The 16,627-nt window shown below is 41.9% G+C and overlaps 1 long non-coding RNA gene across 1 annotated transcript; it reads right to left on the bottom strand.

Moving 5' to 3' along the window:
* Positions 1-305: 305 nt before the first annotated feature.
* On the bottom strand, positions 306-12,904 carry LOC137479929 (uncharacterized). The gene is made up of 3 exons (XR_011002601.1): positions 10,881-12,904; positions 2,587-2,861; positions 306-1,585 (listed from the first exon to the last, which is right to left on the bottom strand). It is a non-coding gene; the product is annotated as an uncharacterized lncRNA (long non-coding RNA).
* Positions 12,905-16,627: the final 3,723 nt, after the last annotated feature.

Here is a 16,627-nt window from a genome sequence, read left to right as displayed (position 1 = left end):
GTGAGGTACACAGCAAACCAGACATGGGGAACGTGGAGGTTTCACACCTGAAGGGGATCTGTGTTTTACACTCAAGTGCAAGAAAACCAGAGAGAGCACGTGCACATGCATGTAGAACTTTAGGGAGATGTAACTGTCCACATGAAAAGCAGTTCCTTGCACCAGGACTTGGGGATATACTGTGGCAGGAGGGAACAACCCACTCTTTGTTTGCTGTTTCCAGGAGAACATTTCTCTATGGCTGAGATTCCAGTTCTAAAACCAGTGTGGTGACATAACTGCACTCAGGAATCCTTTCACTGCTTCTCTGCAAGAGTGGGAGAGCACATCTACCTATATATTTTTAGATGCACAAATATTTTAGCCTGCAGTACTATGCATAAGTACCTGTCCATAAATTGGCAGATCTGGCAAGAAGACATGGAAAAACTTTATAACAAAATGAGAAATGGACCTCCATATTCCTAAAACCCAATGTGGAGTCCCAGAGAACAAGACTTGCTCTGTTTTTGTGACCTAGGCTGGTCTCTGCTACGTTCACACAGAGCACACACACCTATTTGTGCACAGAACTGCAAGAAAAACCCAGAGGTTTATGTAATTTCTCCAGATAAGGTACCCATTAAAGGCAAGTCTTACACTTCTGCTTTTAGCCATGTTATCTCTACATCCATTTCACACTGGCACACAAAGCCTGCACTACTTTTTCATAGTATTTTCCTCAGTGTTTTAAGCAGAATTCATATTTCTGATTGCAACTGGGGAGCAATGAAACCATCTGCTGCAATCTTATTTGCAGAAGACAGCAGACACTCATTTCAAAACTAGTCTGGCTTTATCATCACAGTGAAAAACACTATTTCAGCATTCCTCTGCTGGGATGGAAGGAAAAAGCTGCCACACATCTCCATGCAGGTGACTCTTCCTACCTCTAGACTCAAGGGAATTGTACTTCCCATATGTGTTAGCAAAAATTATTTAATCCAGCACCCTGTGGCTCCAGCCCTGCAGTTTTCCACTGCTGTCAAGAAAATATCTGCAGATATTGATGAGTTTTGGTGATTCATTCATATCAATCCACAGCTGCCTACACAATCTAGTATTAGTTTGCATTTGCCCAGCCAAAAAAAGAGACTAATCTTATGAGTCCTGAAAGACTTCAGTACAAATGTAAGGAGGTAAACTGCTCAAAAACTCCAAGATATAGAAATTCCTTTAGTTTTTCTATAAGAACACATTTATATTTTTAGTCTAGAAGAACACAAAATTTAGTCATCAGTAACCTTTGTGGGCTATATTAGAGTTAAAGACAAAAAATTTAAAAAACCCCCAGCCACTCACAAAGCATTACAAATATTACTCTATGTTCCCTACATCATTCTTTAGGTACTTATGGGTTTCCACCTGTTATCCTGATCCCTCATTTCCCTTACCTGAGAGAATGCAATGAAAATTCTACTGCCATTCTTGTCTGATGTTTACTAAAGGACTCCTAGGGGACATCTGTAGGCCAAGTGTTTCAGTGGAGTGGAATCAATCTTTCCTTCAAATGATTCAAGGGATTTCTCATGCCTTCTCCTTTCCCCTATTAAATAATTAATTCAGAACAAAGAAATACATTCTATAACATAACTCAAAACTAAGAGCTCTCAACAATTTCAAGTTAGTAGCATTCTAAATTCTAGGACAACTATTCACACAGAGCTGAAAGCAATTGGTATAAATCTAGATTATTTTATGAAGAGTCTGATGTCTCAATTTCAAACTGCTGGGTAAGTAACTGTAATACAAACAAAATCAGGCAGCTGATTCTCTGATTTAGGAGCTTGAAACATTAGAAATTAAAGAATCCAGTCTCCTGACTAATTTCCATGCCTTTGGACTGCTATCAAACCTGGGTGGGTACAGCATCTCATCCTTCTAGCATAATATTTACAATATTCTGCTATTCCTCTCTCAAACACTGTTGAGGTTTCTTGATTTTTCAATTCAATTCAGAATAGGAGCAGTACTTTTTCTCTCCTAGTATCTATTCACATTTTAGGCAAATCCAGTTGAAATGGCTTGTGATTACCTTCCAAGGGGCAGATTGTTATGTTATATTATGTCATGTTATGTTATGGACAAATCCTTACTTTGCTCAACATTTTAAATGATGCTGAAAAAAGAAAACTTAGCAGAAGAAGAAGTCTAAATATTCTCCCAAGAAAATTGGGCTAGCACATTTAAAGCACAAAAGTTTCCATAGCCAAAACATTCACATCTGGATGCTTTTAACTTAGTCAGCTCGGCCAGACACCCACTTGTATCTGGGTGTTGTGCAATTCCAGCCTGAAACTCAAACCCATACCATGTATCCAGAAGCAGCAGCCTAACACTCTGCCCTCACACCCCTTCTTGTAAATCTTTGGTCCTAGAGAACTTCTTCCAGCTCTAGGGTTTGGAACAACTTGTTTTCAGACCAAAGCTGTCTTCTCCAAACCAAGTCCTGTATCCTGGCTGAGTTAGCTGGAGATAAATCAGCATAAAACTAAAATAGCACAATGGAAAGTCAGGCTTACTGTTAAATCATGCTTCTATTTTTACCTGGCAAAACATTTAAGCATGTGGCCGAGATACACAGAACTTAAGCATATGCTTAAAGTTAGTCCTCTGTTTACATGCATTGTTAACTCAGGCTTATAAATCAACTGATTTTGTGAATCTGGCTGAAATACTGTGATTTTTAAAAGAAAACACATAGTGCTGATCTCTGAATATAAAAAGGGATCTTTTTATCCCTTTTTATAAAGGATACAGAAACTTGTACATCAAGCAGGAAAAGCTGAGTATTGGCAGCTGGGCCAAAAGCTCACACAAACCTACAGAAAAGAAAAGGAATATTTCCAAGTGAACTGCGAGACAACTCAAAGAAGGAAACAAATTTTGGGGTTAAATATGTTCAACCTTAGTAGAATAGGGATACAAACATGGTGGTGCAGAGCAGCAGTTTACCTGCTGCTCTGTCCGAAAGCAGATACTTAACAGACACACAACACAGGCCATGCACAGAATGGTCACAGTCCTCCAGCTTCTGGCCATTGCCAATTTAGGGACTTGAAGCAATCTCCAAGCCCACACAAGCCCTTGTGTTTAGTAGTCCCTGATCCTACAGAATTTTGACTCATCCTCTCTTAAATTCATTTCATTTTGCAATTTCCAGTATCTGTTATCACTTCCACAATAAAATAAAGAAAAAGTGCTCCTTTTATTCAATGCCACTGTCCATCTAGTTTCTTTAGCAGCCTTAGTTCTTACATTGCAGGGAGAAAGGAAAGGTCACTTCCCATTCACCTCCTCCATATCACTCACGATATTATGAGCCTCTGTCAAATGCTTCTTCAGTTTTTAAGGCAGAGAAGCATTACTTTATTTAGACTTCTCCATTAAAAAAGAGACATTTCATACTTCTAGCTACTCTTACTGCTCTCTTCTATGCTTTCTACTTCTAATACATATTTTAAGAAATTGAGTGAACAGTCCTTCATGTAGCACCCAAGATGCAGAAACACTACAGGAAGATCCATATCTCTGTCTCTCTTCTCTATGTACTGCAGTGGCATAGGTTTTTTATTTTGCTGTCAATTACTCAAAAAAACTCCAAAAATTTCTCTTTGACATTTATAGACTTTTAGTACTTGCCTGACATTTCAGGAAAATGAGCAGCTATGCCTTTATTAATCATTTTCCTGAGTACAGAAACCACAGAAAACATAGCAACCTAGAGGCAAGAATGGCCAGTATTATTTTCCCCTGTGTTATTTATGTATACTAACCTTGACTTTTGTCTGCCACAGTATTGCCCAGTCTCACAAGATTCTTGAGAAAACGACCAAAAAGCTTTAGTTATTGCAGTGATAATGATTTTTTTGGCCTGAATGACTTTCCTGCTCTCCTACTAATTCTTTTTCAGGCAGCATTGTTGAAGGACATGTTTGCCCCTGCCCCAGAAATTCTACAAGGACTGCCCTCCTCTCCTCACAGCCAAAGGATCAGTAAAAAGAACGTGAACATTTTCTAGTGTGAAAATTGGCTAGTTACAGCTATCTTTTTCTTCATACCTTGCTGAGACTTTTTCAAAATCCATTCAAAACCCCAAACATGCTATATTAAGTGTCACATGCTTTCCCAGATGCTTATTGATTCCTTTGAAATTCTCCAGGGTTTGCAATGCATGCCTTTAATTGACAAAGGTCGTGTTAGCATACCCACAATATATCGTATTTAGATATGCTGCCACTAAATCTGTTATAATTTCCTTTCAATTTTCCTGGTAGACAAGCCAGACTGCAGGCTTTTTTCACCACTTCTGGAACACTTTTTTAGGATTGGTGTCACATTAGTTGCCTCTGCTGAGTAAGATAACTGAGGCTGACTGAACCTGAGAGTTTCACACCACAGCAATTAGAACATTTGAGTGAATATCATTTGTCCTGGTGATTTGCTACTGTTCATTTCATTAATGTCTGTTTTAAAAGCTTTTCTGTTAATAATTTAAATCAGGACTATCCCTTGGGCTCAATCCTTGGAGGACTTTCCTGCATTTGCTGGACCCACCAGACTGTCAGTACCTGTTGCATTTGAAGGAAATATTTTACGATTTTCTATGGGTTTTATAAGTCACCCTTCAAACCATTTTAGTTTGTATTGCAATGGGTTTACATTTAACTAGTAAGAAATTACATTCCTCTCTGATTTCTTTGTTTAGGCATTATTTCCACTTTTTAGAGGACACCATTGTATTGCCCCCTTCCTCCACTGTTTAACTAGTAAATTTTTGGGGGTTAGGTGAATTTTAGGAACTAGTATGTTTTCCCCACTATATAGAGGCATGATACTTACATTCTTAATTAAGTACTCATTAATGCTATTAAAATTAAATTTCTTAATATTAAAATGTTTTTGAAATAAAAACAGTCTTGGTTTTTGGGTTTTTCCTTATGTTGTTTTTCCTACTAAAGTAATGAAATTGACCATGAATAGTCACTATTGCCAAGTCATTCCTCGGTGCAACAGCTGTAATTTAAACAAGGTCTTAGTCAAAAATTACTTTTTTATTGGTCTGTTTAAAAATGTCAATTAAAATTTGCCCTTTATATCCTAAGTAGGATAAATATTCTCCAGTCTATTTTCTTGCATACTCTCCATTGCCTCTGATCTTTTTTAAGTATTTCATAGATATTTTCACTGCCGTGGTCAGCTGTTTAAAAGGATAATTTTATTGTAATGGTTTTTTTTTATTTAGTGTGGCAACATCCAATTCATAGGGAGTGGGTGGCAAATGATGATACAGACAATTGATTTATCTTATTGGATTCTGGTTTCCAGCTGACTGAGTCACTTCTCCAATGGCAAAATCTATTCCTGTTATTTCCACATCATGAGTATCCTGGTAGTGCAGTGTTGGTACTGATCAGCTTCATTCAGTAGGATTTCTTTGATGCCAGTACAGTGAAATTCACCCATCTTCACCTTATATGCATTTAATATTTCTAGGAAAGCACAGATACTTTTGGTCTTGGTCTGCATGTGCCTGGTTTAACAGGGCATTTGCTTAGACTTGCATTATCTGAACATTATTGGTGGCTGTTCTGCCCCGCCATGAAGGCACAGAAGGAAATTTGCCATCAGGATGAATGTGTTCTTCACCAGGACCTCATCTCAAATAATTTGGAAGACTCTCCCAGTGGTTGTTTTCATCCATAGTGCCACCAACCTGGCTGGCCCCATTTCAGAAGACATCATCCATTTTTGAGCATCTCTCCCGTTTCTAAGATGTCTCTCCTCTTTCTTCCCACACCATTTCCTTAGACACACAATGGGTCTCTCATTGCATGGACATTTTTGAATGCTGTAACAGAGCTCCTGTTCTTTACTGTCCTCTCCTATCAAAATGTTTTGTTTTGCCTTCTGGACATCTCCCTTGTATTTCTTGGTGCTCACACAACCAGGACCGGACACGATGCACAAGGAAGGTCACCAGCTCCTCTCCAGTACCCTCTCAAAGGCTGCTCAGACACCACAAGATACAAAGGCCCCAGAGCACAGGCAAACCACAACATGTTCCCTCCTGGCCTTGTATTCCCAGTTATCCATCCCACAGAGCACCACAGCCTGCCTGCCCCTCCCCAGCAGGGCTGTGGTTCTTCCAGCATGTGTCTGGTTTAAGTGGATACACAAAGTTGCCTTCTGGCAAGAGGGAGAGGGATCAAATGGACGGTATCTTTTGCACACATGTTTACTCATCCAGCCTGAAACACGATTTTACTATTTGCCTCATTGTCTCCTAAAATTCAAGTACAAAGCAAGTCAAGCCAATTCTCCCAACCTAATCTCTTCTAAATGCTCATTGTACATTCAGCACCCAGAAAACAAAGCTTCTTTTACCACACACCTAAAACTAGCACAAAAACAGGTGAACATGTGTTTTTCAGAGAGAAACCTGAGTGTTTATACTTCCTATCTCCACAGTCCTCACTTTCCTGTGCTTAGGGAAGTTTTCTTCTATTTAGAAGCCAACCTTCTGGGGAACAAAATTGTGGTTTTTGCAATATTTTTATTTTCTAAAGACTGACCCTATGTTTAATTTGCAGGAAGCACATGGTACACAGCAGATCAGGGAGTTTGGCACAGAGGCAGGAGGTACCTTCAACCCTTGGTCAATTAAACAAGAAATGTAAAACCTGGCAAGTATTGCATTTAATCCTCTTTGCACCCCTTAGCCTCCTGCCAAGGATGAAAAGTACTTCTCTTCTTAAAAAGAATAAAAGATTTCAGAACACATCATCAACTCCTCCCTTCAGCCCTCAATACTGACAGTGTTATCTCCATACACAAAGCTTCTCCCCCTTCCTCCAGCTTGGCAACCAAACCCAAGCTCAATGAATATTTTATATGTGTGTGGTTAATGGAGCATTCTGGCTCCAGTCCATTAGGAGCTTTACACAACGGTGTATTAACTGCTTCTCAATGTAACATTTTGAGTCTGTCCAAAGGGGATGTGTGTTTGCCAGTTGAGCCAACACACTATTATTGTCCTGTCAGCCTAGTTCCTGTCTTTGGTTGAAGAGTAGGGTCCCCTGCCACAGCAATCTGCCACCCTTGTGCTCCCAGCAGCAACCTGAGAAGATTAGCTCGGCTCCAAGCTCTATTTTTCCCTCTGTATTTTAAGGTCTGTGTCTCATGCGGGGTGGGGAATGCCTGCAGTCTTTCCCCTTCAAAGATATACACAGGGATAAGCAATCACATCCTAAGCTAGTATAAGGGTAAATATAAAGCAGTTGAGAGCTTTAGTTTTAATAGAAACCAGACCCCCATATTTTTTTCATCAGCTCTGAAATTGTTAGCCTTAAAATCCACCTGATTGAATGAAAATAAAAAAAAAATACCAGAATGACAACATTTGACCAAGTAGTTATTACCTTCTCACTTTAAAAAAAATTCTCTGTTCCTCTGGGCCACCATAGACAGAACACCATCTCCATCCCAACCAAAATCAGCACAAAGACATCTCAACAGTCAGGTGGGCATGAGTCGCTCCCCCCCTTAAAACAAGTGACAGTATAATTCTACCCTGCACCTAGACAATATCCATGGTAAATGGTAAAAAGAAGCAGGTGCTGGATTTCTCAGATGAAGAGCCCTGTGAGAGTTAGGGGTCCAGATCTGAATGTTCCCCTAAGCCTCCCAGAGAGTTTGTGGAGCACATGGGAGCTTCCAAAGTATGAATCATCCCAACCTAAGGCAGATGTCTAGAGTGGGTAAGGTGAATGGCATGGGCTGTTTATCACTCCTCACTGAGCAAAGAGGGAGTCTAGATGACAATCTTAAACTTTATGTCTAAGTTTTAGATAACTAAAAGCAGGTGAGATGATTCCCAGCCCCAAGGTTTGCAGACTCATTACCAGGTGAGCCACAGACCCTGACAGACTTAGGGCAGAAAACAAGATAAAGAAAAGTGCTGATGTGGAAGGACTGATCTCATTCCTTCCTGCCTGAAAGCAGAAAGAGCTGATGTTTCAGAAGGCAAAGCCCATTCTTTGCTCTCACATCATTGCTGAAACACAGTGGAAGAAAGGGAACACCATTGCTGGACTTGCCATGATGCTGTAGTGCCTTCTGTAACATCTGTATGAGGCACTCACCACCCACGAGGGGCTTGGGAATTGCAGGCCAGTAAGGAAGGCTCAAAGGAGCCAGGGATGGACAGCTAGCCAAAATATAGATGAGGTGAGGGCTTTCAATAGGTAGGGATCACCTCTAGACAGATGGTTCCTCCTCACCCAGCAGTGCCTGCACACCCATGACTTACCCAAATTGGGCACTGGTGGATGGGTCTGGAGCTGAAAGATGTGGGAAGGGTCACCAAGATACATAATTAAGGGAAACTCCATGCAAACTTTGAAGGAATTTCCCATTGCAAGGATTTGGAAGAAAAAGTAAGGGTTTCCCTGAGAACAGAGAGGATCACCATGTCTCATGTCACTCTTGAGAAAGGACAGGCAGCGCACAAATACAATCAAAAGCCATAAATCTGACTGACCAGAAGCTCAGCTTCTCTGAATACAGCTCTGAAGTCAGGTTGTTTCTCTGTCCCAGAGACACAGGCAGCAAATCAGTCATCCTACCAGTAGATAATCCAGTTACCAGCCCTCCCTCTTCTCCCTCCCAGATCCCTCAGCTCCCCCCACGCCCCTTAGCGCTATCATCAATGGAAAGTTTTAGAGAATTAGCTGAAAACAACCAAAGTGCCTAATTGACTGAAGAAGGGAAATGGCAACTTCCATCATCTCAAAAAGCTGCACCTTTCTCCTACTCATCTCAAAGCTGAATAAAGGAATTAAAAACACAGCCTGGGGCAGCCAGCAGAGATTTACAAGAAGCAGACATTAGTTCTAACTCTAAAGGCTGGGCGTGTACATGAGCCAGGAGGAGCAAACAGAGAAAGGGAGCAGAAACATACAGCCCTTGCATTTAAAGAGGAGGAAGGAGAAGGGGAAAAAAAATCAACAACCTTTAAGCCCTTCCTAATAAAACAAAGATGATCCTGGCAACATGAAATGCTACCCTGCTTTGTTTATTTATTGACACAAAGAAAGAAGCAAGTTGGCACCTCAGAGGGTATTAAATCCTGGTTTTTTGCTGACTGAATGACCTCAGCTAAAATATTTTCCATGACAAGAGCCCAGAAGACGCTGGCAGAGTGTCAGACAATAAGATTTTCAGAGTGTATTTACATTCTATCCATGGCCCCAGGCTGTTCCAAACCCATAGGCAGGTGCTGCCTTTATCTGTTCTTTGCTCACCTGGCTCCCTAGCAAAATGTTCTGAGACCTGTGGCTCAACTGCCTTAACTGTTTGTTGCCTGGTGCTCAGAAAGCTTCAGAGACATCTGGAATCCTGGCAAACAGAGATGAAGACACTCTGCCCCTCAAAGCTGACCACTGAGTGGTGTGTAAGGTACTCTTACCAAAAAGCAGAGGGAAAACAGTGGTGATGCAATGGTAAAAGACAGCTAAAAAACAGATTAATTCTTCTGAGAAAAGTGATGCTTTTTAAAAAAGGAAGGGAGAAGGTGGTTCTTTCAAGAATGCATTGCATTTTCCATGACTTGAGATCTTTAAACTAGGTCTGGATAGCACTCTAAGAAGCAACAGTCAAGATCCTGAAAAAGACCAGGGGCGGGGATCAGAATTTTACAACTTTTTGAAGTCTGTGCAGGACAACATTCCAGTGTCAAGCAGAGGATAGTCAGCAACCCACATCTGTAAAGCAGTGGACAAAAGGGAGAGAGGCAGGCTGAGCCACAAAGATCCACAGCGTTTTGCCTTTCAACTCCGTGGTACAAACTCCCCACATTGCTGGTCTAGGGGAGAATTTGCTACATTCTCCCCTGGAACAGCTCCTGACCTGGTCTTCAGCAAAACAATCTGTTCCATCCTGCAGTGGAAATGGCCTCCTCTTTGCTCAGTTTAATTTGGCTTCTCGTGCACAGCTCCTCTCTCTTGAGCAATAAGCCTCCAGGAGATGCTGGGAGAGGCTACGCCCTTCATACCGCCCAACCAGGAAGAATGATAATTGCACTTCTAACAGCACCACATACAAGGCAGCCACCAAAGCAGAGGAAACATGAATTAAAGCAGGATAAAAAGGAGGGGCTTTACCCTCTACCTAATAAGGTATTATTCATGCTTTTAAAGCTTCCTTGCAGAGAGATAAAACCAGACATAATGGGTATTCATAAGCAACTGCCTCTGGAAAAGGAAAGGCCTGCCTGCCATCTCACCCCCATTGTCTTGCTGGACTCAGCTTTTACATTCCCAGCCTTCAGCTCCCTCTCCTTTTCCTACCTCCTTGCCATATATCCTTGTTTAACCTGTTTTGTACCCAAGTCAGCTCCCCCTTGCCCTCATGCATGGCTCAGGTCTGACCCACTCACACACATCTTCACACCAGTTCCTCCAGTCCCATCACCATCATCCAGCCAAGGAAAACTTCTGTTTTCCTTTCTTCTTCCCTTTCTCTCATTCCTGTCATCCCTGCAAAGTTCTTCAGCTCAAATTCACTCCAGGCCTGCTGTGTATAAATCATTTCCCCTTTCATACCCCTCCTCCAGCCTACACCCACCAGGTCACTCGTGCCACCCCACACTGAAAGGATCCAGACATCTGCAAACTATGCTTGTAACTCTATTTCTGTATTTTTCTGGTCTCTCTTTTCACCCAGGAAACAAAAATGTGACCTTAACTTCCAACAAATTTATCATAATAAACTTCCACTCATGAGCCCAAAACAATGGTGAGTTTTAAATATCTTCACAAAGTAAATTACCCACTGCTCACTTGCATAACTTGTCACTGTCCTTTTCAATCCTATCCAACTGGTTATCACTGTGTGTGAGCACCTTGCAGCCTTTGCCATTCCTGAAGCTGTTCTATGCAAGCTGGGCAGGACTTGCGATGGTGGGAAGTGCAGCTTCAGGCAGAAAAACAGCCAAACAAAAAACAAACCCTGATCATACTTCACAAGGATTTTGGGTGCATGGCAAATGGACTCCTAGAGCAATTTTCACAGGATCCTAATAAAGTTAGACATATCAATCCCATCAAAGTCACAGCAATTTGGGTATCCAATGAGCTAAGGCCCTTTGAAAGCTCTGTAGGCATCTTCAGGCTCTAGAATACATTTGGAAAATGCATGGAGTCATGGAAACTGCAGCTAGGTGTTAAATGTTTAACCAGGTCTGTGGGCAGCCCTTTGGTGCCTATCCTGGGATAAGACCTTATACACACATGCACTAAGACCACCACACAAGCAGATGTACAGAGAACTTTTCAAAGCTGTCCCTTCCCTGGCTCTACATTCCCAACCATCATTATAGACTGGTTTAAAAAACAAACCACAACAATCAAACAAATAAACAAAAATTCCCCAACATCCAATCAATCAATCTGCAGACCTTCTGGGATGAAATAAATGAGTACGAAGAGCTCCTCTCAGCTGGAACAGCAAGGATAAAAATGGAGGAAAACAGAAGACTAACCAGGTACTGCACATGGTACCTGCCACCTTCCATTCTCAGCAGAAGCTCTGAGTAATGCCTGCACTTAATGTTGCTGCCACTGTCCAGCCCAAGGACATCTTTTAAACAATGCCTCACTGATAATCCTGTAAGGATTTTCAGCTCTGTCCTGCACAGCATTTTAATTACTCACACTGTTCCATGAGCTCAATCATTTACAGAAGGTATTTTCATCCCACTAATTGTAGGTTTCCCAGAGGATTCAGCACAGTATTTTATGTCCTCACTACTATTAAATGCATTAGGAAAGTGTCCAGACTTCCAGAAGTCAAATTATTTTCATGCATGCATATGTTTCAGGAGAGAAAGAGGGAAAATCAGGTAAAGGAAAACTTTTAGGCATTAAACAAAAAATAAGTTTCAACTGACAACTTTCAAGGAAAAATTCCAACAGACAGTATTTCAAATAACATTACAATAGACTCATTGAAGTCAGCAGCAAGTCTGGAACCTGAAATCTTTAATGCTAATAGCATGCAGGCATACCCCTGCACTGGGAAAAGCAATTTCACTAGTTACTAGGTAAAGGTTATATCTATATCTGTCACCCTGAACAGGCAAACCATGAGAGTCAGAGACCCACAGCTTCCAAATGCAGCAACTAGAGACATGTATTTTTAAGGAAGGAAAGAATGGAGGTTTCCAAGCATATCTGTATAGCAAATCTGAAAGGTAATAATTGTATGCTCCTGCATTCCCTGGAGTGATGGTAGCGTCAGCCCTTACCTCCATGCCAAGGAAATTTAGACACAGCCCAAGGAGGAAACTGCAATTCTAGTGGAAAAAGGGCTGCAGTCTGCCAAGTGCCTGGAGCTCACCACACTGGGAGGGGTATGGAGATACAGCAGGTGGGGGGATCTATAGCCTAAAGGAGAATCCCTTTTCCAGCCCCTTCCTATTGGGTACAAAGTGCTCTAAAGTGAAGATAACATTCAGCCTTATGTTCTATGATCCTGTAATGGTGGAAAAGACCCACAAGTGCTGCCCCACAGATTAAAGCATTTGTACATGAGCTGGGAAGTGGCAACTCTCAGTGTAGATGTTCTTAGTTATGTGAAAGACAGGTTTGGCACTGTGGCTCATTACAGGAGCTGTGAGCTGATCAGCAATAAATTATTGGACTGTTGTATCTCAGTTGTGACCTTGAGTCTTCATCAAAAGAAGTCTCCACAATGGTGATCTCTGAAATGTTGTGGTATGCAGATCCCAGGAGAAAAGTCTGGTTTACTCTGGCCCTTAGCAAACAAGAATCTGTGTCACAAAACACATTATCACAGTTGGTATTAACCAGTAGGCATCTTACTAGCTATGTCTGCAAAAATACCCAGGTGAAATAGTCCAAACAATCCAGAAGACCCCTACCTGCATAAGAAATGTCCATGCTGATGTAAATTGGCTGCTCATGACATGAGAACATGCAGCAGTTCTTCCAGTGCTGAAGAAGAGACATCCTCCAGCAGCTCCTTTTGTTGCTCCTTATAAGTGTTTTTTGATGACAATTAAAGGTGATGGATCTTAGCATTAGGTGGGAATTAAACTCAGTGGAGTTCCACTAACCAGAAACAAAAATAAGGACGAGGCAATGCATTGGGAATTTTTTTTGACTTCGGGTGCATTTTCACTCAAAAATGTGACATGGATTGCAAGGACAGGAAAACCTAAAACAATTACCTCAAGTACTGACTTGAGGGGTCCTGTCCTGACAGCAGCTATATCCTGAGAGAATTCACTTTCACTACACACAACCCTGCACCTTGGAAATCTCACCTGGCACATCTGACTGGGGTGGACCAAGGCATATTCCAAAAATGGAGCTTTTACATCCCCCGCAGGGGTACAAAGCACAGCACAAATGGTGTGACTCAGATACTGCCTGGAACATCTAATGAGGATATTAAACTAGATCGTTGTTTTATAGGTTACCTTCTTTTTAATTGGAAAAAAAAAACCCCAAAAAAAAAAAAAAAAAAAAAACAAAAAAAACCAACAACACAGAAGCCGAACAACCTACATATTTGGCCTTCGGATGAATTTTTTTGTTTTACGTGACAGCTTTTTCCTCTATTTAAAAATTTGCATAAATACTGTCAAGACAGGACATGCATGGTAAAGAATATTCAAAATCCTGAGCTAAGCCCAGCTGCCTCTCCCACTGTGCTGTGCCAGGACAGAGCAGTGGGGCTAATACTGGGAGCACCCCTCCTTCTGCATGTCACTAGGTCAGGGACACGGTCCTGCTGGCACACAGCCCTTCAAGGGAATCTTTCTTGACAGACCTCACACAGAGAACTTAGTTTAGGTTCACTCTGCCCTTTTCCTGGTGGTGAAGGGGGATTTGCTTATTTTCCTGTGGAAATTGAGCATGAGATGCTTCAATGTGACCTCCCCTGCCAAGAGGGGAGAGCAGGCAGGGAAAGCACGCCAGGGAAAGCCGAGGATGCTGGAAGGAACATGAGGTTGTGTTTACCCACACAAGGGCACCAGGCGTGATTTCATGCAGATTTAATTCAGCTCGTGCAAACTCCCGTGCAGACACTTACTTGTGGTTCAGGGAGATTTATCTCTGCTAACAGGATTAGGAAAGGTTTAAGCTAAACCAAAAGAGAAGAATGCACGCAAGCACATTCACAGGTTAGAAAACAAACAAATACTGAGCAAATCTGCCTTTAGACATGGCCAAAGCAACCAGAGCTCCCTTCCCAGCAGCCCTCAGCACACAGAGCATGTTATCTAATGCCATCCTCTTTGCTGCTTTTCCTGCTGCACCCCTATCTTACCACCCACTCAGAACAGAAAATTGCAGCACTTTACACCTACATGCTGCTAAATAACTTACCTCACTTTAGAATTTGGCCCAAGTAGCCACACTGGAATATTAAGAGGTGTGCAAAACAGCTAAGAAAATTTTTCTTGTCCCTCTTAGAGGGCAGTGGGCAGCAGAGCGTGCCTGTGCTGTGAGAGCCTGGCACTGTGCTGCAATGGGAAGAGACAAAGGCAAAACAGAGAGAGGCACCAGCTGCTACATTCAGCACAAGGAGGCCATTCCTCAAACCAGGTATCACCAAGGCTGCCCAATTCCCTATTGGTGGGAAAACACTTCCCATTTTAACAGTCCCTGTACAGTGAGACACTTGCACTGGTTAAATGAGAGGGCATTTGCTGCCTGCCCCAGAAGTACTGCTGCCATCTCTCCTGAGCTCTGCAGCAGTTCAGCTGGAGGTATCATGCAACCCAGCAGGGAGAGCAAAGTTTACTGCATCCTCCTGGAAGGTCAGGGTGGATCTCCATCTGCAGGGTGTGGTTGCTTTGAGATGGAATTTGGTTGGGACTTTGGGGTTAGAACAGGAGTCCCATGATGTTCATTCTGGAAAGGTGAGGATGTTGGGTTTACATTTTTTTCCAAAAGGTTAGGAGTTGTGGTGAGTCTAATCATTCTGGCATGTCAGCTTGAGCTACCTAGGGGGAAGAGCACCACCTTCTGAATTACCAAGTCAAATTGACTGTAGCAATCAACTTCTCCTTCTAAGTCCCCATCCAAAAACAAACAGGCCCAACCCTGCTTAACTTATGAGATCATAGCCCAAGGCAGTGTAGCTCCCTGAGACATCACTGCCTCACCCATCATCTACAAACATCAGTTGTGCAGGGATGGTATGGATCTCTCCCTGATTTTACATATACAGAGATCTCTGACCAATGACATAAGCCCTCTAGAAAGTGCCTGCGGCACCTCTCCAAGGTGGTAGGCAACCAGCAGAGCCATGGAAATAAGGACAGAGTAGTGGAGTCATCAGGAATGTGTCCTGTGTGGATCTCTAACCTCTCCTGGCTGGCTCAAATTGAAAACCTCTTGCCCAAACTGGTGCTTGCCATTCAAAGCTGCCTTTTGTGAACCTTGCCACACCAACGCTTTGCTGCTGCTCGGTTCTACTCTGGCTAACATATTCATCTTCTCATCATCACCTTAGAACTTATTTACATTGTTAAATTGCTAGAAGAAATTGGTTTCCCCGCGATACCTCCAAATCAAAGCTGCTGGAGCTGGAGATCTTTCTTCTGTTAAGGCATGCTACTAACCCTTAATGGGTTTCTCAAATGCATAATCCATACCTTTCACTTCATAAATCATATTCATGCCTGGCCCATCACTGAAGCAAAAAGTTCTTGTTGACATTTTCTTGAATTGGGCCTTTTCATAGTATTGGTTCTTTGACATCAGTGCAGGAACCTTCAGCACTGCTAACAGAACTAACTTTATTGATCATACCTTACATGTGACAAAACAGAAGTGTGACAAACTGCAGAGGGTTGTGACAGGTCAGGTTGGGACTCTATTTGTACATGATACCAGAAGGTCTGAGCTAATGTCAGTCTGAACTCTAGACCCAAGACAGCTCTTTAACTACTTGCTACCAGCTTTTTTTTTCCCCATGAGATACTGTTGTGAAACAGAAAGAATAGGTAAAAAATAACTATTAATCTCCTAAACAGAGCAAAAGTGTTGTAGGTGGTACACCTGATAAGCATTTCATAAGTAGCATCATCTTGGGTGTTCTGCTTGACATCCTTAAACCCAGAATTAGTTCCATTATTCAATAGTTTCATAAAGAAAATCACATTAATTAATTGACAATATGTGTGCCACTTCTGCAGGCAGAAAAAAAAAGCTAAGATGAGCTAATATTATATAGAAGAGTAGATCAAAAGTCAAAATCATCTTGATAATTTATGAAAATTGGGGGTGGGGAGATTTAATTTAGTAAAAATCAGTGATTTAGTAAAAATCATGCTTGTAAAGGCATCCTTCCTGCCTGCTCAGCACAGGTAAGCTCAACTGGTGGATTGTCTGTAGCCTCACTCACCCTTCAAAAAAGATGTGGACAGATTACAGAGTCCAGGGAAAAGACATTTGAGAAACACCATCTCCAGCAAACACATGAGCTGGGGTGTTTAGGCAAGGAGAGAGCTGGTTACAGGGAGCAAGAGGGACTTCTTCAACTGTGTGAA

Source organism: Anomalospiza imberbis, chromosome 10 (assembly GCF_031753505.1).
Source record: "Anomalospiza imberbis isolate Cuckoo-Finch-1a 21T00152 chromosome 10, ASM3175350v1, whole genome shotgun sequence".
Classification (NCBI taxonomy): Eukaryota; Metazoa; Chordata; class Aves; order Passeriformes; family Viduidae; genus Anomalospiza; species Anomalospiza imberbis.
The sequence above is the reverse complement of the archived record's forward strand: the minus strand, read 5'-3'. Positions and strand labels throughout refer to the sequence as shown.